At 52.7% G+C, this 23,696-nt stretch overlaps 1 pseudogene; it reads right to left on the bottom strand.

Annotated features, from left to right (window-relative positions):
* The window catches only part of LOC131094597 (zinc finger protein 345-like), a 159,673-nt pseudogene extending 136,268 nt beyond the window's left edge, over positions 1 to 23,405 (bottom strand).
* Positions 23,406 to 23,696: the final 291 nt, after the last annotated feature.

Genomic DNA, 23,696 nt, shown 5'->3' with positions numbered 1-23,696 from the left:
CCCTCTTGGCTCTTCAGCTCTTCAGCTCTTCAGGGCTGATCCCCCCCCGAAAGGTTGGTGGGGAATAGCCCACACAGCGAACGCCACTTGTCGGTTTCTCGGCTGTTTCAAAGACCTGGAAAGGCCCGGGGTGGCCTTGGACAGCCTGCGCTTCAAAGGACAAGAAGAGGCTTCAGGGTTTTTCTCGGTCTCGGTGTTTATTAGTTGTTTATCTAAAAGATTTTCTCTCAGCCCAATAGAGGTCTGCACAGCAAGCCAGCCATGAGCACACTGAGAGCCCCCGGGGCGGTCATCTATCTTTATACTCAAAATTACGTGTACAATATTTATAATTTTTCCCCAATACCTTTTACCCTTATTAACCAGTGCACTTTTAGTAATAACCAATCCCAAAGTGCCAATATCACCACAGAAGATGGAGGCCAAGAAGAAGAAGAAGAAGAACAGGACACGCCCCAATTCCTCCATCTTACTTCTTTAGACCCCCCTGTACAGAAATCTTAAACCCTGTGTTTCACACTAATTAACTTATCCCTTCACCATTCACCCCAGTGAAATCCTCCCATCCTCATACATGTGTTGTCTCCCGTGTAGGATCAAAGTCCAGCCACCAGACACTTCTGGCAACATTCCAGGACTCCTGAGCCCCCCAAGGGTGGTCTCGGTCACTCTGCACCTTCATCCTGAGGTGCTGAGATCCCACACCTCTCCTCGCAAACCCTGGCTCTGGCCCTGTAATTTCTGTACTCGGTGGTGCCTCCAGCCCTGAACCCCCTTATCTACAGCCTGAGGAACCAGGAACTCAAGGCTGCAGTGTGGAGACTGATGACTGGATGGTTTCAAAAACATTAAACTGTTTTTGAAACCAATCAGTCTGCTGGTCAATTTCTGCAAATCACTTTGTATTAAAAGTCATCTTGACACTTCTTGCTAATTTCATTTTGAGGGGTGTTTTCCTTTGTTTTACTTGTTTTCATATTGTCCACAAATAAATGCCAATGTTTTTGCCATTTCTCATTATTTTCTCTCCACCTTCCTTATGCCCACAGACTGTGTAAATGAGGTGCTGCGTTCTTGGTGGCTTTAAAGGAACTAAAGAATCTCCCAACAAAGTTTTCTGCAGAGATGCCCTTTTGTTGTATTCCCAGGAGTTGCAGCCGCAATGTCTGTGTGCAGAGCTAGGGGCCGATCAGTGCTGGCCCAGCAGCTGTGCCCAGCAGCAGCAGCACTTGGTGTTGTCAGTGCTGCTGCCGTGGCCCTAACCCACTGCACTGGTGGCCCTGGTGTTGCTGTAGGGCCTGAATGCTCTCAGGGCCAGGCACAGCCCTGGGGGTGGCAGTGCCGGGGCTGCAGCAGGGACAGGCCATGGGCACTTCTGGGGCTCCAGGCTCCTTGCCCAGGCTCATTCAAGAACACAGCCAGGCCAATGCTCAGCACACAAAAACCCCGTGACCAGCCCCAGGCTGGGGGCAAACAGCATGGCTGGGGCTCTGCTAGGGCCCTAGGGGAGGTGAGAAGGAGCAGCAGAGCAGGGGCTGATCCATCCCCAGTGCACTGCACAGCCCAGGGCAGGATCCCAGAGCATCCTCATGGAGCTGCCAACAACATCCCCCCTCTGCAGCCCTGGCCTCTCCCCCAGCTCACACAGGTGCCCCATCCTTGCAGGCACACACACGGCAGCACTGGCTCAGCAGCCCTTGTTTGCATTGCGCAGAGCAGGGGGAGCACCCCCATGCTGTTGGTGTGGGGACATGAACCTGAGGGAGCACAAATGCCATCAGCCCCTGGGGCCAGCAAGGGCTGGGGGACACCAGGGAAACCACTCAGCTTTGTCCTGGCCCTCCATGTCCTTCCTAAATTGGGGGGCCCAGAACTGCAAACAGCACTCGAGGTGCTGCCCAAGCATTGCTGAGCACAGGGGAAGAATCCCTGCCCTGCTCCTGCTGGCCGCACCTTTCCTGAGCCAGGCCAGGAGCCATTGGCCTGCTTGGCCCCCTGGGCACACTCCTGGCTCATGTCCTGTTGCCTTCTGGATCAAGGCAGGCGACCTGGTTCTGAGGAACAGCTCGACGGCCCACTCTCCAGGGCCGTTCGGGCCAATGACACACGCAGACACCAATGTGGTGGATGGTCAAAAGGTGTTTATTACTTCTTCTCATGGGGTCTTATAGTCTTAGGGGTCTCTACGTCAAAAGGGGGTTTGTCCTTTTTATCTATGATTAGTAGGGAATGGAAAAGTACTGGGTAAGGAATGGAAAGTTACTGGCATTACTGTTAGTGGGGCCACATTCCTATGTTAATTTCTTATCTATGAGTAACAGAGGATCTTATTTACGGGAAACAGAGGGTCCTGCCTTTCCGTAACATCGCGACTTCTTCCACAGCGCCTTTTCCCTAACTACCACATCTCCCCCCCCTTTTCACAAATGAATGAGGTAGTCATGTACATAGGTACTAAAATGAGGTATAAGGTTGTAACTTGACAAGGGAAAGGGGTTTTGGGAAACCTGAGTAAGCTTTTGCCAGACAAGTTTGGAAAATCTTGTGACTGGCAGTGTTCCTTGGTTGAATTCCCTGGTTGAATTCACAGCAATTGTCATCGCCCTACAAACAGGATGTTGGTCCGTTCCAGGCAGCTCTGAACGAACGAGACTAGCTTGTTCAGCAGGCATGGTCCTAAGGTAACTTAGAAACAGCATCGCCAATGGACCTATCAGGGCAGAAATCAGAGTGGTTAACCAAGGTGATTGATTGAACCAGGACTCGTACCAGCCCTGTTGGGCTTCCCTGTCTTTCTGTCTCTGAGCCAGTCGGTTCTGGAGTTCTGCCATGGAGTCTCTCACGACTCCCGTGTGGTCTGCATAGAAACCCTTTCAATGCGGCACACAGGCCCCCTTGCTGCATGAACAGGAGGTCCAGGCCTCGCCTGTTCTGCAAGACCTCTTCTGAGAGTGAGGAGACCGACTTCTCTAGAAACGAGATGGATTTCTCGATCCTTTGCAGGTCCTCGTCAATCGTTGCCTGCAGCTGTGACAGTCCTTGGTGCTGGGTCGCTAGGGCTGAGACACCCGTGGCCGTTCCGGCTGCTCCCAGGCTGAGCAGCATTGCGATAGTTATACCTGTTATTATTTCTCTTTTGTGGATCCGGCTGGATCCCTCAAGAAGATGGTACATTTCTTCATCTGAGTGGTACAGGACCCTAGGAACAATCAGAACTTGGACACAGAAGTCGTTAGAGTCATTGAACTTGGGAAGGAACACACAAGGACTCACTCCGGATCGCTGGCAAACCCACATCCCCGATGTGGATGGGACTACCCACTTATTGTTTTTCCTGCTAGGCTTGACAATTTTTGTGCAGACGTTGCCTTTCTGCCTAGCTAGGGTTGCATTGCCAAAGCATCTGCCTCGGCCTGTGACTTGACTCAGGGTGATTCCTTTGCGAGGGGTGTCCCATCTGCACTGGTGAGGGGCGTCGGCTGAGGAATAACTGAAGGGAGTATTTAAAGCGACTCCTTTGTAAAAGGGGGGTTTGACATGGTAACAAAGCCAGCAGGATTCGGTTAGATTAGGGTTGGATTCGTTCAGGGATACAAAGGTAGCTTCTAACATACGAAGGATTGGGTCTGAGTCTGACTCGGTTAAGCGGCTCATCTGAAAGGTTTCCGCTTGATCGGTCGGTACATTGCTGACCCCTGTGGGTAAGGTTTTGGGGTAGGTTATGTTTCTCTCTTTCGACACGCTTTTAATTGCTTTGTTGGGTCCGACCGCTTGGGGTGCTGACGGTTGAAGCCTGAAGCACGTTCACCCTCTCTTTTGACCCTTGAAGGACCACTGTCCACGTCTTGCCTGTGGCCCAGCTAGGGTGATCTGGCTGCAAGACCGTCATGTTGTAATCAGTGCATGCCTGAAATCTAGGGATTTTATGTTGGTTTCGATGGAAGTTTCCGTGAGAGAAGAAGGGTGTTTTGCAGCCGATGGGTGCCCAGGTGAACTGTGTGGATCCCACCCAGGCCCCGACCGTCTGGCATCTGTAACTATGGTTTCGCAGCCCCAGTGCCCACAATATCCCCACCCTGGGTGATTGCAGTAGCTTATCCCAGGGTTTGAAGCTGGGCACCAGTAGGATAGGTACGAGTGTGTGATGTGTGGGGAATAAGGGTTTACCCTTGGCTGTCCTAGAAACAGGTCGGTGATGCGGAGCACGAAGGATGGGGTGTTTGGTGTGGTGATTTCTCTGAGTACTTTGCCACTACTAAGGTGTCACATGACCCACCTGAAGGGCCGATGGGGGTAGTGGTCTGGGTTGGCTTGCCCTCTGACGACAAGCCCCAACAGCAAAATCACACAGAAACACCGTTGGTGCTTGGGTCTCACCCGTGCGGGTCTCTCGAGTGCTGCCTGACGGCTTGGTGGTCTGTCGCTTTCGTCTGGAACCGGGATGTACGCGTCACGAGGACGTCCCACGAGCAGGTCCTGTAAACAAAGACTGGCAATTCTCGTCAGTCTCATTCTGCTCGCTATGAAGGTCCGGTTTAATCGACTTAAGTGGACACCACCTGATTTTGCCGTCCTTTTTGACAGCCGCGTACCCTCGCCCCATGAGCATCAGCCTCCAACCCCGTTCCCACTCGCCTAGCTGGTTTCTAATTACCACCTGTGGGCCCTCTTCTAGCGTTCGAGTGGCCCAGTGTTTTTGGACGGGACTGTTTGTTTCATCTCCCCTAGGGAATTGATTCAGTGCCAGCAAAGCAGTTGCCAGCATATGTGCCTGATCTCCTGGGGGAATGGAATTGGCAAAGCCCTCTGCTTTTGCCAACACTTCTATCTTGGTTTTCAGGGTCTGGTTTGCTCTCTCAACTATGGCCTGCCCGGTACTGTTGTATGGGATGCCTTGCACTAACGTGATGCCCCATTTCGCGGCGAATTCCTGTACTTGTTTGGAGGTGAAATTGGAGCCATTGTCCGTTTTGATCTGCTTGGGGATACCAAGCCAAGCCATGGCTGTCAGTCAGTGCTGAATTGTGGTTTTGGAGTTAGTTTTGGGGTGCTGTGTGGCTATGATTGTTCCGCTATAAGTGTCCGTTGTCACTGCAAGCCATGCTCGGGGCTTCAGCAGTTGACATAAGGTGAAGTCTGACTGCCAGATTTCTGAGGGCTTGAGACCTCTCGGGTTGACCCCGCAGGTCCAAAGGGGTGACTTCTGGCAGTAAGGGCAGGTGGCTACCACATGTTTTGCGTCCACCATCGAGATTCCGCATCTCTTCGTCTGTGCTTTGACTCCGATGTGGAGCGACTCGTGCAGTTGACGAGCTCTTTGCAAGGTCCAAACGCCTTTTGCTGCAGCATCCGCTTTGTCGTTGCCGATCTGGAAGTAACCTTTGACTGAGTCGTGGCTGTTGATGTGGATGACTGACACGGTGCCCTGTCGCGAGGAGAGTGCTTCTTCCAGCATTAGGGCTGCTGCTGATGTTGACACTCCTGGTCCTGCCATGGCTAGGCAGAGCCTTGCCACGAATATAGAGTCCGTTACGATGTTGAGGTGTTCGTCTTGGAAGAGTCCGCACGCCAAAACCACTGCTGCTGCCTCCAGCTGTTGCACCGACAGTGTGGGGTCACACGCTTTGACGCAGTGCCATTGCTCTCCTGCCTGCCCCACTGCTGCTGCGGTTGAAGTCGTGGAGGAAGCGTCTGTGAAGACCGTTGGTCCTGGCTGCGGTCTGTCCTTGACCTTCGGTGGCATGTCCATGTCGACTACAGTCAGCAGCTTCGTCCAGGGTGGTCTGGAGGAGTAGGAGATTTCTCCTCCGAAGCCGGAGAGAGAAAGGGCCAGGTACTCCGATATTGTGGCTGACTCCGTGGTCGGCTGCTTGCGAAACGGAAGGTGGATGCTTATCAGCTCTGTCCCTAGGTGTTTCAAGGCGAGTCTCCTGCCTTTCATGATGAGGCTGGCGATGCATTCGATTCCTGGGGAAAATGCACGAGCGGGTCTTCCGAGGACCACCCATTGGATTGGTTGGGCCTTTTCAGTGAGTCCTTGAGCCAGTGCTCCCACTCCCCCCTTCGGTGTAAAATGGATGTACAGGTCCAGTGGCATGGCTGGGTTCCACCTGGCAAGTGTGCCAGTGGACATCTGGTTTTCGATGAAGTCGAGGGAGCTCGTTGCTTGCGGCGTCAGCTCCTTGGGATCCCAGGGGTTCTTTCCTTTCAGGAGGTCGTACAGAGGGTCCATGACCTCGGGAGGAATCAGGACGATGTTGTGAAGCCACTGCAGCGATCCCACCAGGCGTTGCATGTCGTGGAGCGTCTCGACGTCTCGGTTGATCTTCGTCTCGGGGAGTGTCATGTAGGAGCTTGTAATTCCTACTCCCAGGAAGGTCACGCAGGGTCCTCTCTTGATCTTTGCACTCGTGATCTCGAAGCCGTTGGCCTGAAGGGTCTCCGTGATTGTGGTCGCCAGGTGATCCACTTGGCTTGTCGATGGTGCTGCGACCAGGATGTCGTCCATGTACTGGATGATGGTCGCATTGGGATGGGAGTGTCGGACCGGCATCAGTGCTTTGCCCACGGTCATTTGGTATATGGTCGGGCTGTCGACCAGGCCTTGTGGAAGCACTCTCCATTGGAAGCGAAGGTTGAGCCGCTCGCCGTTCCGAAACGCCACGGAAAAGGCGAATCGTCCTCAGGGTGCAGGGGTACTGAAAAGAAACAGTCCTTGATATTCAGTACTGCGCATGGCTGCCCTGCGGGGATGGCTGAGTTTGCGGATAGCAGTGTCTGGACTGGACCCAGGGGTCGGATCGTCTTGTTCACTTCTCTCAGGTCATGGACGAGACGATAGCCTTCTCCAGACCTTTTGGGGATCACAAATACAGGGGTGTTCCATGGGCTGGTGGAGGGTTCTATGTGACCCTTTTGCAGTTAGCGGTCGACCAGTTCCAGCAAGGCTGCCACTCGAGGCTCTGTCAGGGCCCCCTGCTCAACCCATACAGGGTCTGATGATTTCCAAGTCAATTTGATTGGCAGCGGGGGGTGTACGGCAGTGGTCCTCATGGTAAATTTGTAATCCAAAATCCGAGCATGGAAAGAACGTCCCGTTTCCCCAGTGCCGGGATGCTTGGAGTGAGGGTGCTGCCAGGGAAGGCTGTGCCAGCTGGGGACAGCTCGCTGAGTTGTTGCCCTTCCCCGGAAGCCTGGGCTAACACGGTCGTCCTGCCATTCCTGCTTAGATACAGTCCGACCCACCCCATCAAAAAGCATGTGGCTTATTTGCATAATATCAAAAGTGAGCAGATCGTTATTGCTAGAATGGTCATCCTCAAGAGCGGGTACTACAGCTGAGTTGATCCCTATTTCTGAAATCGCTTTGGCTTCTTTTGGGTTAACCGGGGTATATGCCCTTTGTTGGTTCCCCCGCGCTCCGGCAACCCCCCCCGGGAAAGCGTGCATGGAGGCTGCCGGTGCCCGGTCCCCACAGGCTGCTTTTATTTTTCCCCAATCGGTGAGTTTGTGTTGCGATTGTTTCCCGATATTGTTTAAAGCTTTATTCGGTTTCACTCGAAACCGCATTAATTCTGCTCTCTCGGTTTCCGAGTCCCAGCCGGACTCGGTCGGCTCTTCTGAGCTGTCTGAGCAGCTGTTACTTGACTCTGAGGCGAAAGCTGACTGCCGGTACACTTCCGGCGCTCCGTGCCGTTTTGTTCGGCTTCGACTTTGCTCCTCCCTTTGGGGGTGGTGCCGCTCCCTCCCCCTGGGGTCCCCCCGCCTCCTGCCGGGGGAGGTCCTTACCCCATAAGGACCTAATTTGAATAGAGCGCTCTGATTGGTCTTGCACTCTACCGCGGGGGCCACCCCGTCTCCCCGCTCGCCCGCGCATGCATTGTTAATCAGGCTGACTCCGTTTCTGCCCTCCGCCTCCTCCCTTCCGCCCTCGCCATGTGGTTCGGCGCCATTTTTAAACGCACATGGCGGGGGCAAGTTTTTACCGATCCCGGCGGGATCCGACAATCCGGCCTCGTTCCGCGCCTCCTCCGCGAGTCCCTGCCAAAAGCGTCGTGCGTGCTGCTCTGCTTCTTGCGCCGGACCGGCGACCGGCGGGGAAGAGACGGATAGAGAAACCGCGGATTTTTCAAACGGTTCCGCGGGTGGGCTAGGACCCGGCAGGCTCTGCGGGAAGGTCGGGGGGTCCCCTGGGGGTTCCGGGGAGTCTCCTGGGGGCTCCGGGGGGTCCGGGCTCGGGCTCGGTAAGGGGTGGAACGCGCCCGGCCCCTGCATATTTGCACCTTCAATCCGATCGCTCTCAGAGGCGGTCTGCGTCGCGGCCCCCACCCCCGGCTTTGGTGTAGCTAATAAACATATACGCGCGGCTTCCCGCGTCTCCTGTTCTTCTAACGTCTTGTGTAGGGCCTCTTCTACTTTCCTCCACGCTTTGAGGTTTTTACCACTTCCTGCAGACTTAGAGTCCTCTGCTGAGGCAGCAGGGCACTTCTCCCGCGCTTCCCAATATAATGTATTTACCGGACGTTCGATCGTCCCCAGCTCTAGGAGCCTTGCAATAGCAAGATTAGAGTTCCTGAGCTCACCTTTAATTCCCCATTGCTCATGAGCCTGACTTACGACCTTCGCTGTGGCTTCCATGGTCCAAGCGGGTCCGAGGGCATCCCCTCCACTGTGGTCAGACCTGCTGCCACAGCTGCCATCCTCTTTCCAGGAGAATCCGCATTCCCTGGGCGCAAGCCGCTTTCCTGGGCTTCCGGCACCAAAATGTGGCCTTCTGGATCAAGGCAGGTGACCTGGTTCTGAGGAACAGCTCGACGGCCCACTCTCCAGGGCCATTCGGGCCAATGACACACGCAGACACCAATGTGGTGGACGGTCAAAAGGCATTTATTACTTCTTCTCATGGAGTCTTATAGTCTCAGGGGTCTCTACATCAAAAGGGGGTTTGTCCTTCTTATCTATGGTTAGAAGGGAATGGAAAAGTACTGGGTAAGGAATGGAAAGTTACTGGCATTACTGTTAGTGGGGCCACATTCCTGTGTTAATTTCTTATCTATGAGTAACAGAGGGTCTTATCTACGGGAAACAGAGGGTCCTGCCTTTCCGTAACATCGTGACTTCTTCCGCAGCGCCTTTTCCCTAACTACCACAATGTCCAGCCTGCTGTCCATCAGTCCCTGCAGGTCCCTTTCTGCCTGGCTGCTGTGCAGCCACTCTGTCCTCAGCCTGTAGAGCTGCAGGGGTTGTTGTGGCCAACATGCAGGGCCCAGCCTTTGGACTTGTTAAACTTCAGCTAGTTCGATTTGGGCCAGGGATCCAGCCTGTCCAGGGCCCTGTGCAGAGCTCTCCTACCCTCCAGCAGATCCACACTCACCCTCAGCTTGATGTCATCTGCAAATTTGCTGATGCTGGACCCAGTTCCCTCATGCAGATCATCAGTGCTGACATTGAAATCCGCACTGGCTGGCTCTGATCCCTTGGCCATCCTGTGGGTGCCCTGGGATGGCACTCAGGGTTATCTGTTCCGTAACCTTGCCAGGCACCCAGGTCAGGCTGACAGGCTGGAGTTCCCCAGATCCTCCTTCCAGCCCTTCTTGGGGATGGGCTCGCACTGGCACCTCCAGTCCTCTGGGACCTCCCTGCTGAGCCAGCACTGATGGCAAATGATGGAGAGCAGCTTGGGGAGCTCATCCACAGCTCCCTCATCCCCCTAGGATGGATCCCATCTGATCCCACGCACCTGTGAGCATCTGAGTGGCTCAGCAGGTCCCCAGCTGCTTCCTCCTGGATTACAGGGGGCTCTTCTGCTCCCTGTTCCCATTTACCAGCTCAGGAGAACACTTGTCCTGAGGACAACCTGTGCTAATATGGAAAATTAAGAGAAACAAGATGTTAAGTAGCTCTGCCTTCTCCTTATCTTTAGTTACTATATTCCCCACTGCATCCAATAAAGAGTAGAGGTTCTCCTTATCCCATGTTTTGCTATTAATTTAATTGTGGAAACATTGTCTATTTTTTTTCACAGAAGGGGTCAGGTTAAACTCTAATTGAGCTTTCGGCTCTTAACTTTTTTTCTGCATGACTTTACAACATCCTTAAACATTTCCTAAGCTGCTTGACCTTCTGTGCAAAGTTGATGCACCTCTTGTTACCCTTGAGTTCCCACAAAATCTCCATGCCCAGCCAGGCCAGTCATTTTCCTCAGTAGCTCATCTTTTGCCACACTGGGACAGGCTGCTCCTTCCCCCTTATGATTACTTTCTTGAAATGTGTCCATCCTTCCTGGACCCCTTTGTTTTTAGGGGATGTTTTCCTAAGAAAAAATCAGTGTCTGATTCATTACTCCCCAAATCTGCATTCTTAATAGGCCAAAGTCTGCCCTTCCTAATTCCAGTGTAGAAGTTTTGTTGCTGCCCCTCCTTCTTTCACAGAACATTGAACACTTGATTATTTCATGGTCACTGTGCCCCAGGCAGCCTCCGAGCCCCACATCTGCCACCAGCCCTTCTCTGTGAACAGCAGCAGACAGAGCTTTCCTTGGCAATGGGAGTGTTACCAAAAATTCAGTAAAATAGAAAACTCCTTCACACCAATGCAGCATTAAAAAGCAGCACAATATATTCAGGGGGATGCACGGGGGACAGCTCCTCCCAAAGCCCTGCAGGCTGAGTAAAGGGAAGTTTCTGTTTATATTCTGTATTTTGCATACATATTCATTAACTGTCCCAGACTAAATATACATCTGATAATCATTTTCCCCAAATCATTAATGTATTTCCCCTCCTCTGTTCTCCTGGGGGTCTATCTGGTGGTGCTTGGTGGTTGTGGACCCCAATGTTCCCATGGGCCTGGCTGAGCTGGCAGGACACTGAGGCTGCTGAACTTCCAGTTCCCCTTCTCACACAATGGGTATTGTGTGGTTTCCACAGGCCTGGGATTGTGGAGAAAAAGCTCCAGGTGTCAGCTCAGCTGGTGGAGACAATTGATCATCTGGTAACATGAGGTCACAGAGTGGGCTATGACATCACAGAGCAGACTGTGACATCCCAGAGGGGCTGTGTGACATTAGAGAATGGTCTGTGACATCACAGAGAAGGTTGCGACATCACAGGGCAGAGGTCTGACATCACAGTGCAGACAATGACATCACAGACTCTGGTATGACATCAGAGAGCAGCTCTGCGACATCAGAGAGGTGTCTGTGACATCACAGAGAAGGCTGTGACATCACCGAGCAGGCTGTAACGTCACAGAGGGGCTGTGTGACATCCCAGCAGGACTGTGTCAGGTCACTGGGTTGGTCACTCTGCCCCTGCTCCCCCTCACAGTTTCTCCCAACAAGTCCAACGCTGTTCATGCCCACTGGGGTCCCTGTCCCCCGGGATCCCCCCCACCCTACCTGGAGCCACAGCCTCCACCAAAGGATGTTCCACAGGATCCACCCCAGAGCCTGACAGGGGACAAGGGGCCAGGGCTGTGTGACCAGAACATCAAGGACGTGGATTATCCAGGTCACTGTGGCCTGGGTTGGGTTCCCCAGGGCAGGAAAGATGTCTGGCAGCTGGAGCAGGGTCTGGGAAGGGCCTCCAAGGTGGGGCTGGAGCCCTTGGGCTGTGAGCAGAGGCTGAGGGAGCTGGGCTGGTCCAGCCTGGAGCAGGGAAGGCTGAGGGGCTCCTCATGCCAGCCTGGCAGTGCCAGCGAGGAGGGGATGGAGAACACAGAGCCAGGCTCTTTACCGGGGGTCCTGGTGGGAGACAAAAGCCAATGGGTGGGAGGGGAAAGAGAGGAGATCAGCCAGGGCATGAGGAGATGAAATGAGTCAGGCTGCTTTCAGAATTTCCTCAACACCAAGAGCAGCCTGACTCCCTTCTCCATCCACCACTGACAGCTTTGCAAATCAGGAATTGTTGGAGCCATTTTCCCCACACTCCAAAAGGAGCATCCTGATACAAGAACTTACTTGTGTTTATACCTATCACAAAACGCCGTTTGTCTGAAATTAATTTTAGTATGGAAATCCCTTGTGGATATTGAACATCAGATGCTGCTGGGACATTGCACATAGCTCAGGGAAGAGCATGATTGTTATTAAATTGTTTCCTGTTCAACTGTGGTCTGTTGGCCATGAAGAGAAACTTTCTGTGCCTTTGAGTCTCACCAGTTCTGGACTCCCAAAGGACACAAACCTGATGAGTTGTGGTTCCCACTCCAGTGGTGGCACCTGCACCTCCCTCCATAATCAGAGCAGACCTCACTTGTCCCAGAAAGTCCCTGGCAATGCAGGGATGAAGGAAACAGGACAGGCTGTGGGGATCAGGGCAGGGCTAAGCCAGGGATTTGGGGTGGTTGTGAGCCCAGGGCAGCACCCGGCCCTTGGCCTTGGTGATCCTCATCCAATTGTCCTGGGCCCATGGATGGCTCCAGCCTGTCCAGATCCCTCTGCAGAGCTTCCTGCCCCCCAGCACAGCCACACTCCCACCCAGCTTGGGCTCACCTGGGAACTGACTGAGGGTGCCCTCGATGGCCTCATCCAGATCAGCAATAAAGAGATTTCACTGGCCTGGCCCCAATCCTGAGCCCTGGGGACACTCCTGGATGTGACTCCATTCCTCAGCTGCTCTGAGTGCCAGGGGTTGGATGAGGGAAATGGTGGGATTGGGGTAGGAACAAAGTGTGATTGATTGTCAGCCATGAAGGGTCTTGATTATCATATCTATTCAGACTGCATTTGAGGGGTTAGGGGTAAATATCAACTGGACATTGCTGATACCAATCTATAAACAAGAAAAGAAAACTGGACAAAACCAGTTCTCTCTGCTTAGTTTTCAATATACCATATTCACTTTAAATACGCCTCTTAAATCTGACTAATTAACCACAGAACAATTGAAAACTTCAAATTTTCACACGGGGTTTTCTTGTTTAAATGTTTTAAACAAATGTTTAATAGCCTTTTTCTCTGACTTCCTCAACTGAGTAGCTCAAGAAAGAAGAGGCCTCTGGAGGAGTAAAATTCATCAGCAACCTCCAAGTGGCTGAGGATCCATCCCCATCAGAGCAGCAATGAACAGAAATGGGCACAGCTTTGTGGCTGCCCCAGCTTTGGCATGGGCCCTGGGCCTGGAGCAGGAGCAGCTCTTGAGGGCCCCAAGGCCGCGGCTCTTGTGCTGCCCTGGGCAGATGGGATGGCAGCAGCGACTGCAGAGCTTTCAGCTCCTCAGGCAGAGGGGAGCAGGGAAGCCAGGGAGCCTCCTTTGGCCTTGGCCAAGCACCTTCCCCCATGGTGGGGCTGAGTCCTGTGGCAGCTGCAGCTGCTGCTGTGCCCTTGCCAGGGGCTGAGACCGTGGGGCCAGTGCCCATAGCAGCCTGGCCTGAGCAGAGCTGTGGGGCCAGAGCCGGCTGGGCTGGGCTGGGGAGAGGCCCTTGGTGATGCCCAGAGTTCAGGGCAGCTGGCAGATCTTGCAGGGAGCTGGGCTGGGCTCCGAGAGCCTGGCCCAGAAAACATCAATGTCCATCTCAGCCTGGCCTAGCGTGCAGGGGCAGGACTCAGGCCAGGCCTTGTGGGGCAGGGCCAGCGCCTGTGCAAGGCGTTGCAAACAGGCGAGTGGCCCAGAGAGGAGGCTGCTCTGTGCCTTTGGTGGCATGGGCAGAGCAGGGAGGGGGCCCAGGACATTTGTCAGCAGCAGCCTCTGTGCCCAGGCCTTGGCAGCCCTGGCTGCTGAGACAGCTTTGGCCTGGGCTGAGTTTGGCTATGGCCCAGCTCCATCCTCCTGCAGGGCACAGGGCCTGTTCCTGGCCATGGCCAGCCCTGGCTGCCTCTCTGATGGCCCAGAGGCTGGCAGAGCCCGGGGCAGGGCTGTCTGTGCAGCCCCACAGGTGCCATGGGCTCTGCAGGAGCTGGCAGAGGCTGCCCAGCAGGGAGGCCATGGGGCACAGAGCCCCAAGGCTGCTGTGGGCACCACAGCACAGGGGCCGTTCCCAGCCACAATGCTCCTGGCCTGGGCTGGGCCTGCACAGGGGCTGGGCCACCATGGCTGGGCCAGCACAGGGCCACAAAGGGGCCACGCAGCCGCTGCCAGGGCTGACAGCAAGGCCAGGCACACACAGGGAATTGCTGAGCATGGCCTGTGCTGGCCAGGCCTGACTGTGCCAAAGGCAGAGCTCAGCTGCCCTTGGGGGCTACAGGAACAGTCGAGAGCCCAAAGAGCCTCCATGGCTGTGCTGGAGACCAAGGCTGTAGGAGGGAGATGCAGGGCTGCTGCGGGATGGGGAGGGCATTGAATTCCAGCACACACCTCAGCTCTCTGATGATCCCGGCACCAGGTTGGGCCCTGTTTCACACTGGAGCAGAGCAGATGTTGATGGGACAGGAGCCCTGCAGGGCTGTCAGGGACCTTCAGCTTCCAAGGTACTCTGCTCTCCCTCAGGTGCCCTCAGAGAAATCCAATCCCAGCTGGGCACCTCATGGCACAAGTGGCACTGCCTGTTCACGGGCAGTGAACTGATGTCATAACTGATGTCAGCCTGGATAGGGGCACAGCTTTTATTACCTGTTAGTTTCATAATATACAAGCAAATCTTTATTATCTGAGTCATTTGAGTACTGTTAAGAAATGACACAGTTTTCCCATCAGGAACAGGAATTTCCTGGAGGTGTACAGATGGCAGGTAGAAAAATACTGATCTTGCCTTCTACTGGTGTGACCAGTATTTTGTTTATTACTTCCTCTCCATTTTCCTTCAGGTGTTTTCAGCTCTTCTGTTGAAATGGCCATGTCTAAGGAGATCTCTTTCTTGACAGCAGGTGGATCTATGTACTTCTACTGCTCCCTGATTTCCTCCTCTAGATGCTCTCTGGTCATTCAAGTGCCTCTCAACTAACTGGCTTCATGCTTTGAGCTGGAAGAAATTGCCCAATATTTCTGAAGTTCAAATAAATATATATTAAATATCATCTTAATTGTGTTTTAATCTATCACAGAATTTCTTTATGTCTTTGTCTAAAACTGTTCCTGTACAGAAATCCCTTGGGGATGGTGGACATGTCAGATGCCGCTGGAACATTCCAGAGAGTTGAGGAAAGATCTGTGATGGTTGTTAAACTGTTCAAATATTCAACTTGTGTTTGTTGGCAAGAAACCTTTCTGCACCTCTGAGTGTCACCAGTCCCTAAGCCCAAAGGACACAAACCTGATGAGTTGTGGTTCCCACTGCAGGGGCACTTGGACCTTGGCTCTGCACAGGAGAGCTCTTCATCCCCTTTCTCTCTTTTCCTCCCTCTGGGCATGGAGGCAGCTCCTGACTTCAGCGTGTGACTCGTGTGTGCAAAGAGCAAATCTGGGCAGAACTGGGGCAGGGAGGGTTTGGGGGGACCTTGGGATCTGTGCTGGGCACAGAAGGTGTTTTCCATTGCTCTCAGGCTGTCTGCTGCAGAATGTGGATTTAATACCCAGCAAAGGAATGACTTTTGCATTTGATGGAGCTGTGACTTGCCTTGGCTTTGTTGGCTGACAAGCAATGAACATCCCTCTGTGTCTCAGGCAGCTCCTTCTCAAAGGAATGCAAGTGGGAGTTGGAGCCAAGGAGCTGAAATCTGCAGGTGCAGCCTGGGCTGGAGGGAGCTCAGATTTCCACAAGGCAGCTCTGAGTGCCAGGGCTTGGATGGGGGAAATGGTGGGGTGGGGGTAGGGACAGAGTCTGATGGATTGTCAGCCATGAAGAGTCTTGATTTTCATATCTATTCAAACTGAATGAGGAGCTACTTGGATTCAGTGTCAATAGGAGACTGCACAGACTGATTTATGAACAGGAAAATGTCCCAAACAGGACCTAAAAAATGTTTTCTCACTGTCTTTTTAAATATAAGGCATTCACTTAGAACACACTACTGAAATCTATCAAATTAACCACAAATATTTGAACACTTAAACCAAATTAACACTTAAATCAAACTCCAGAGGCCTGGCTTGTTAAGGTGTTCTGAATGTTAATGAGCCCTGGGACACTGAATTCCTGCACTGAAGAGCTGAAGGCTGAACAAGCCTCTGGAGCAGTGAAATTCAGCAGCAGCCTCCAAGGTGCTGAGGATGTCAGCAGCCCCCACTGAGGCCATCCTTGCCCAGAGACCATGGGGGAATGGGCAGACAAGGAGAGCATCCCTGGGGCTGGGGCAGCACAACTCAGAAGCACCCACAGCTCCAGCTGGGAAATGGAGTGTGGAATGTGGCTGGGAAAGCCCTGCCTGGGCTGTGCCAAGCAGGGCACACAAGCCTCGCTCCCATCCACTAAAAAACAACTGTCTCAATGAGATATTTAAAAGAAATTACAATTTTTTGTGTACTCTGAGACGGACTCTCTAGAGAAATACCAACAAGAGATTCTCAGGAGCTCAAAACAACAAATCAGCATTTACTGGCAACTTAAGAAAATCAGACAAACTTTGCCAAATATTTATTATGACACTGTAGTGGTTTTTGGTTTGTTAATTTAAGATTTTTATAATCTCGAGATTTCCTAATTAATGTATTGATGAGTGTGGTGGGTTTTAGTTTCAGGTAATTATATATGGATTTACTTTTATTACTTTTTAAAACTCTTCTATGTCAAACTATGGCAGATATTTGATCAACAAAAAACACTACTCAAAAACATTGACTTGGCCCATTCAACTTCACACTCTAAGCCTGGTTAACTTAATGTTAATCAAAATTTGCAGGAGCACAGAAACAGAAGAAAAAGACATAGATAGACCAAAAAGATACAGAGAAGCACACAGGCAGGTACCACCTCCTGGATTCCAGCAGTGTTCAGATGGAAATTCCAAGAGGAGGTAGGATCAAGATGTGTGCTTGCCTTGTGGTCAGCCTTCAATACCCCTTGGTCTTGCTGGACCCTTCCCCCAGGTGGGTCTTGGGGTCATTTGGTCCCTCAGCAGCTGGGCTGGGGGCTGCAGAGGTGGCTGTGGAGCATTGCCTGTGCTGTGCCAGGGACTGGCAGACACTGCTGGGCTGGGATAGAGGCTCTGGGGGGATTGGGGTCACAGGGCAGGGCAGTGCTGGGGTTCCAGGGTAGGGCAGGGCTGGGGTTCCAGGGCAGGGTAAGGCTGCATCTGCCCCTTCCTCCCCCACACACTAAAAGTTTCAAGCCAAAAATCTTCTCCAGTCTGCCACAGTAAGGCAATGTTGGACGTGAAATCCCAATTCTGGCCATGGGCACCTGGCCGAGAAGGACAGCTCTTTTTCACAGGAAGGAAAGCACAGAATCTTGCCAAGTGTTTTGGGAACAGATGAGAGGTGACCCTCATGAAACCACTGCCAGCCAGACTTGTCCTGGCAATATTCCTATGGGAACAATCCCTGCATATAAGGAAATCTGGAGGTGAAACTCCAATTCTGGCCATACATGCCTGGAGCAGAACGTCAGATCTTTTCCATAGGAAGGAAAGCACAGAGCGCCACTGTTTCAATAGTGGATGAGACCCTCAATATGCCAAGGTCAGCCTGACCTCTTGGGAGGTCAAACCAGCCAGACCTGTACTGTATTCCTTTGTTTTTATGGGGCCCTGAAGTGTCACAATGGTGCCTTGGTTCTGTGGGGCTCCACATTGCCACAATGGCTCCTTGATTACAAAAAGACCTGAAATGTCACAATGGACCCCTTGTTCGATCGGATCTTAAAGTGTCACAGTGGCTCCCAGGTTTCACAATGGTCCCACTGATTCCATGAGGCCTTGCAGTGTCACAATGGTCTCCATGGTTCTCCAGGCCCCACAATGTCACAGGACTCCTCTGTTCCATGAGCCCTGCAATGTCACAATGGACCTTTGGACCCTGGAGGTTTGCAGTGTCACAATGGTCTCATTTTGGCTCCACAGTCTCACAATGGTCCATTGATGACAGGAGGCCCAGCAATGTCACAATAGACCTTTGGCTCCATGCAACCATGCAGTGTCACAAAGGCCTCTTGGTTTCACCAGGCCCCATAGTATCAAAATAATCTTCTTGGTTTTGTGGTGACCCTCAGGGTCACCATGGTCTCACTGGTTCCATGAGGCCTCACAGTGTCACAATGCTTTGCTTATGGATACTCATAGTGTCACAATGATCTCCATGATTCCATGAGTTCCCTCAGTGTAACAATAATCTTCTTGGCTCCATGGTGCCCCACAGTGTCACAATGGCCCCTTAGTTTCATGAGGCTGTGAAGTGCCACAATGGCCTCTCCATGATTACATAAGGAACTTGCAATGTCACAATGGACCTTTGGCTCCATGGGGTCTTGCTGTATCACAATGACCCCTGCATTCCATGGACCCACACAGAGTCAGCACAATCCCCTTGGTTCCATTAGGCTGAGCAATGTCACAGTGCTCTCCATGATTCCATGAGGCCCCACAGTGTCACAATGGTCCCTTGGTCTCACAGGGCCCCACCGTGTCACGATGGTCCCTTGGTGTCACAGAGCCCCACAGTGTCACAGTGGTCCCGTGGTGTCACAGGGCCCCACAGTGTCACAATGGTCCCTTAGTTCCATTTGCCCTGTGCTGGTGCATTTTCCCCCTTCCCTTCTCAGGTCACCCTGCCAGCTGAGAAATGCTCCTTGGGCCTTGGCCTTGGCCAACAGCCCCTGGGCGCAGCTCCTCTGCAGCTCATCACAAACACTGTCTGCTCCAGGCACTGCTGCTGCCCAACCAGCTCTTGGTTCCTTTAGCAGCAGGCCTGGGAACTGTTTCTGTTCCTTCACTGGCACAACATCCCTGTTCTCACACTGCCAAAGAAAGCTGTTGGTGCCAAGTGTGGCCAGGATGAACCATTGCTGGGACTGAACGCCCTCTCTTGGGGCCCTACAAACAGCGCTCCAAAAGGAGCCCTTGGAGCTCTCCTGGGCCAGCGATTCCCTCTGAGTGGGGCCTCTCCCAGCCGGGAACTCTCCCCTTTGCTGCACTTGGGAATCCTGAACAACGACAGAGCCTGGGCCAATTCTCCCACTCCTCCAGGCTCAACCCTTTGCCCTTTGCTGGGGAGATGCCAAAGGATCAACAGTGGGCATTGCCTGCCCTCAGGGGAATTTCTTACCGGTGCCTTGCACTGACTCTTTGTGTCTGTGTGCACACAGGAGTGCCTGTGCTGGGGAAATGTGGCAGAAATACAGCTCTCTGAGGGGTTTGAGTGCCTTGGATAGCTGAGTCAGTCAGGCCTGTAAGTAAGGTTACATCATGACAAATAAGTTAAGTTAAATGGTATTAAGAGGTTGGTTTTTTGCAAAGTTTACTATGTTATAAGCTAAGTTGAATATTGTTTAATGTTATTCCACTATTAAATCCTTAAGTCATTGGTTGTAAGTGAGGTTAAATACTGTTAAGTGCTGTTCTTTTCCTAAATTGTGAAGTTGAAGGTATCAGGTAAGGCCAAGCTATCAGTGAAGTCCTGATAAGTTTGACCACTGTCAAGCTTTTATTTCTTTATTCATTTTATCCTTGCCCTCACTGTCCTTGTATCTCACACACACTGGGACAGTTCTCAGCTCATTTCTGGTTTGATTGCCTGGATTCTGTTTGGTTTTGCTGCTGCTTTGTTTCTTTGGTGTGCCTGAAGTGTCCACTCAGGAGAAGAGGGACTCTTGCCAAGGAACTTTGTGCTGCTGTCCCTTAATATTAAATATGGTTTTTGCTGCTCCCTTGTTGGGGATTTTTTCAGCGCTCTCAAGACCTCGTTGGTAGCAGGATGAAGGAGCCCTGGCCCAGGCTCTTGCCCTGGAGGACACTGGAACGCTGCCGGGGGGTCCCTGTCCCCCTGTGCCACCGCCAGGGCCCCGTCCCCATGTCAGGCTCTGGGGTCAATCTCGTGGAACATCCTCTGGGGGAGGCTGCAGGGCCGGGGCCGGGGGGACCTGGGGGGACAGGGGACCCCACTGTGCACGGGCAGGGTTGGACTGCTCTGGGGGGAGCTGTGAGGGGGCCCAGGGCAGAGTGACCACAGAGTGACCTCACACAGCCTCTGTGATGTCACACAGCCGCTGTGATGTCACAGCCCCTATGATGCCACACAGCTCTTTTCCAATGTCACACAGCCACCAGTGATGTCACAGCCCACTCTGGGTTGTCACAGAGCCACCCTCGATGATGGCAGAGTCTGCTCTATTGCCTCACACTACAACGTCACAGACAGATTTGTGATTTCACAAACCCCTCAGTGATGCCATGAGACCTTTACTGTGATGTCATACTGGCACTCTATAATGTCACAGCACATACTTTGAACCTCACAGCCAGCTCTATGATGTCATCCAGCCATGCCATGGTGCCACAGCCTGCTGTGTGATGTCACAGAATCCCCTCTATGATGCTGTAGCTGCTCAGTGACTTCCACAACAAACTCTCTGATGTCATAGACCAATCTGTTGATTTCAAAATTGCTTCCCAGAGCACTATATTCTAATAATTGATAAAGCTCCTGAACTGTGGAGTAAATAACTCGGGTTAAAATCTTTCTGTCCGATCATGATCAGAATCAATCAGAGCTGTATTTATATAAATATATCTGGTATTCCATCATTAATCCTGTGGGACAAATTGGATTAAAGTTCAATTACACCTGTCCAATCTTTTAAACATAAACCTTTGACAAATTCTCGGGCTGGGATTGGATCCAGCTCTTCCCAGTCTCCTCTCTTAGGAGAAATTTTAGCAGTCTAGGAGCCCTGCAAGGGTTTGAGGATCTATGGTGGCTATTGGGTGTCATTTCTGCACCTCAGGTCTCAGCAGGAGTTTCTCCAATAAAGAAACAAAGCGTTTGCTGGATGATCCCACTGTGCCCATGACAGGAACCCCTGTGAGTGTCTGGGACATCCCGGCTCTTTGGCAGCCTGGGGACTCCTGGGATGTCACTGTGGAGCTCCCGTGAGTGCCTGTGACAGATCGGTGCCTTTGCAGCCCAAGGTGCCCTGGGATGTCACCATGGAATGGCTGTGACTGCCTCTGACCACAGGGCTCTTTACCATCCCCAGAAAGCCCTGGGAGGTCTCCATGGAGCCCCTGTCTCTGCTTGTGACATTCCAGCTCTTGAAAAGCCTGGAGACCCTTGGAAAATCCCCATGGAACCCCTCTGAGAGCCTGTGACAAATCTGATCCTTAGCAGACAACCATCACAGGACCCTGTTGCTATGGTCAGTTTCCATGGCAACGATCACAAGCCCCCTGTTCCTATGGTCAGTTTCCATGGCAACCATCACCAGGACCCTGTTGCTATGGTCAGTTTCTACAGCAACCATCACCAGCCCCCTGTTGCTATGCTCAGTCACTTGGAAGCTCCACAGAGATCCCATGCCAGGGGTGGTTGCCATGGACACCAGCTCAGGCCTGCAGCCAGAGCCCGTTGCCATGGCAACTATTGGCAGCCCCATCCCCAGGCTCATCGGATCCCAGAACCACAGAATTGGCTGAGCTGGGAGGCACCCATCAGGATCCTCCAGTCCAACTGCTGGCCCTGCACAGGACACCCCAACAATGCCAGCCTGGGCCTGGCAGCACTGTCCAAACACTGCTGGAGCTCAGAGAGCCCTGGAGCTGAGACCCTTCCCAGGAGAGCCTGGAGAGGGCCCCAGCAGCCTCTGGGCAAAAATCTTTTCCTGACATCCAACCTGAACCTGCCCCAACTCAGCTGCAGCTGTTCCCTCCACTCCTGTCCCTGGGCACTAGAGGGAAGAGGTTCCCACAGCCCCAGCCAGGGACCCGCTCCCAAGGCTGTTGCCATGGCCACCAGGGCTGGGACCAGCTGGGATGCTCGGTTTCCACGGGCCAGGGTTCAGGAATGGGATTCCCCAATTTCCTGCTCCTGCTAAAACCACGCTGCCCTTGCTGCCCTCCCACCTCCCATGGAAAGCACAAAAGGCAAAGATCCTCGGCTGGGATAAGAACAATTTATTGGGAACAGCAACAAGATAAGGAACAAACAAAAACAGAAACAATATTGATAACAGAAGGGACTGTTTACAGGGAAAACTCAACACATCTGCCTGGATCTTCCTGGCCACAATTTCCCCTTCCTGGAAAGTTCACCCTTCTCTTCAGGGAGAGAGAGAGTCCATTTCCTGCCCCTGGCAATGACCTGAGGTGGGAGTGAATGTAATGACAGGGCCATGGCCAGACCCTCATGTTTTTCCATCCCACATCATGTCATTGGCAGGGACAGGAAAAGGTACAGGTGTCTTCCCAGCATGGATCATGGGGAACATGGATCATCAGGGCTCTTCCCAATGTAGATACTCCAATTATTGGAGTTGTGGCAGGGCACAAAATCCTCATGCACTTGGGGCATTGGAGGCCTTCCCCTACCACTGCCTCTGTTGGTGTCTGGTCAAGTGAGAGCGCTGGTTGAAGCTCTTCCCACACTCGGGACACTTGTAGGGCCTCTCCCCAGTGTGGATGCGCCAGTGCCTGATAAGGTTGGAGTTGTTTTTGAAGCCCTTCCCGCAGTTGGGGCAGCGGAAGGGCCTCTGAACCGTGTGAATCCGCTCATGCAGGAGGAGATTGGAGCTGGTCTGAAACCTCTTCCCATAGGTGGGGCACTGGTAGGGCCTCTCCCCAGTGTGGATGCGCCGGTGCCTGATGAGGTTGGAGTTGTTCTTGAAGCCCTTCCCACAGTCAGGGCAGTGGAAGGGCCTCTCCTCTCTCTGAATCCTCTGGTGCTGGAGGAGATTGGAGCTGGTCTGAAACCTCTTCTGACACTGGGGACACTTGTAGGCCCATTCCCCAGTGTGGATGCATTGGTGCCTGATGAGTTCGGACCTGTAGCTGAAGCCCTTCCCACATTTTACCCACACTCATAGGCCCATTCCCCTGTGTGGATCTTCTGGTGGCTGATCAGGGTGCTGCTCTGCCTGAAGCTCTTCCCACACTCCAAGCACTTGTGGGGATTCTCCCCATCATTAAGTTGCTCATGGACCACCAGCTCTGAGCTCTGGCTGAAGCTCTGTCCACCTTTCTGGCTCAGGCTGGGTCTTTCCCACTCAGAGCACCCTGGGCTGGGTTTGCAGCCCCTCTTCATATGGAATCTCTGGGGATTTTCCTTCCCGTTGGATTCCTGTGCCCTGGAGTCACTCATAACAGCCCCTTCCTCCAGGTTCTTCTGCGGGGGTTTTTTCTCCCTGGTCTCCATCCTCAGCTTCTTGTCTGGGGGAGGAAAGACAAGGAGAGAACGGGATTTGCCTCTGTGCCAGAGGGAAGGGGAAGGAGATCCCCACAGTGCATCCCCAGCAGGACGGTGTTGGCAGCAGGTTTGTCCTGCAGCTGGGGGCTGTGCTGGGCTGGGAGATGGAGCGTGAGAGAGGGGTAAAGGGGCATTGAATTCCTCCTCACCTTCCTGGGTGTGCTGGGGCATCCCCATCTTCCTTGCAGCCTCCTCTTCCATCTGGCAAATGTTTGGGAATGGGAAATCCTGTTTTCAGCAGTAAACGACAGATGAACACATTGTTTTTTTACTTGTTTGAAGGCAAACCTGGGAAAGGGTCTAATCCATAATCACAATTTAAGATAAAAATGAAGATCAAGGCAATGATAAAGAAACACTGCCTTAAACTGACAGAGTCAGGATATAACCTGACACCCTGTTCGTCAGGGTGGTGGCTTCAGCCCTATTAAATGGTGATTGCAGTCCTGTTGGAGTGATGAAGGAGATTCTGTCAAAGCAGTGATCCTGTAG

This window comes from Melospiza georgiana, chromosome 30, assembly GCF_028018845.1.
Source record: "Melospiza georgiana isolate bMelGeo1 chromosome 30, bMelGeo1.pri, whole genome shotgun sequence".
Taxonomy (NCBI): domain Eukaryota; kingdom Metazoa; phylum Chordata; class Aves; order Passeriformes; family Passerellidae; genus Melospiza; species Melospiza georgiana.
The sequence above is the reverse complement of the archived record's forward strand: the minus strand, read 5'-3'. Positions and strand labels throughout refer to the sequence as shown.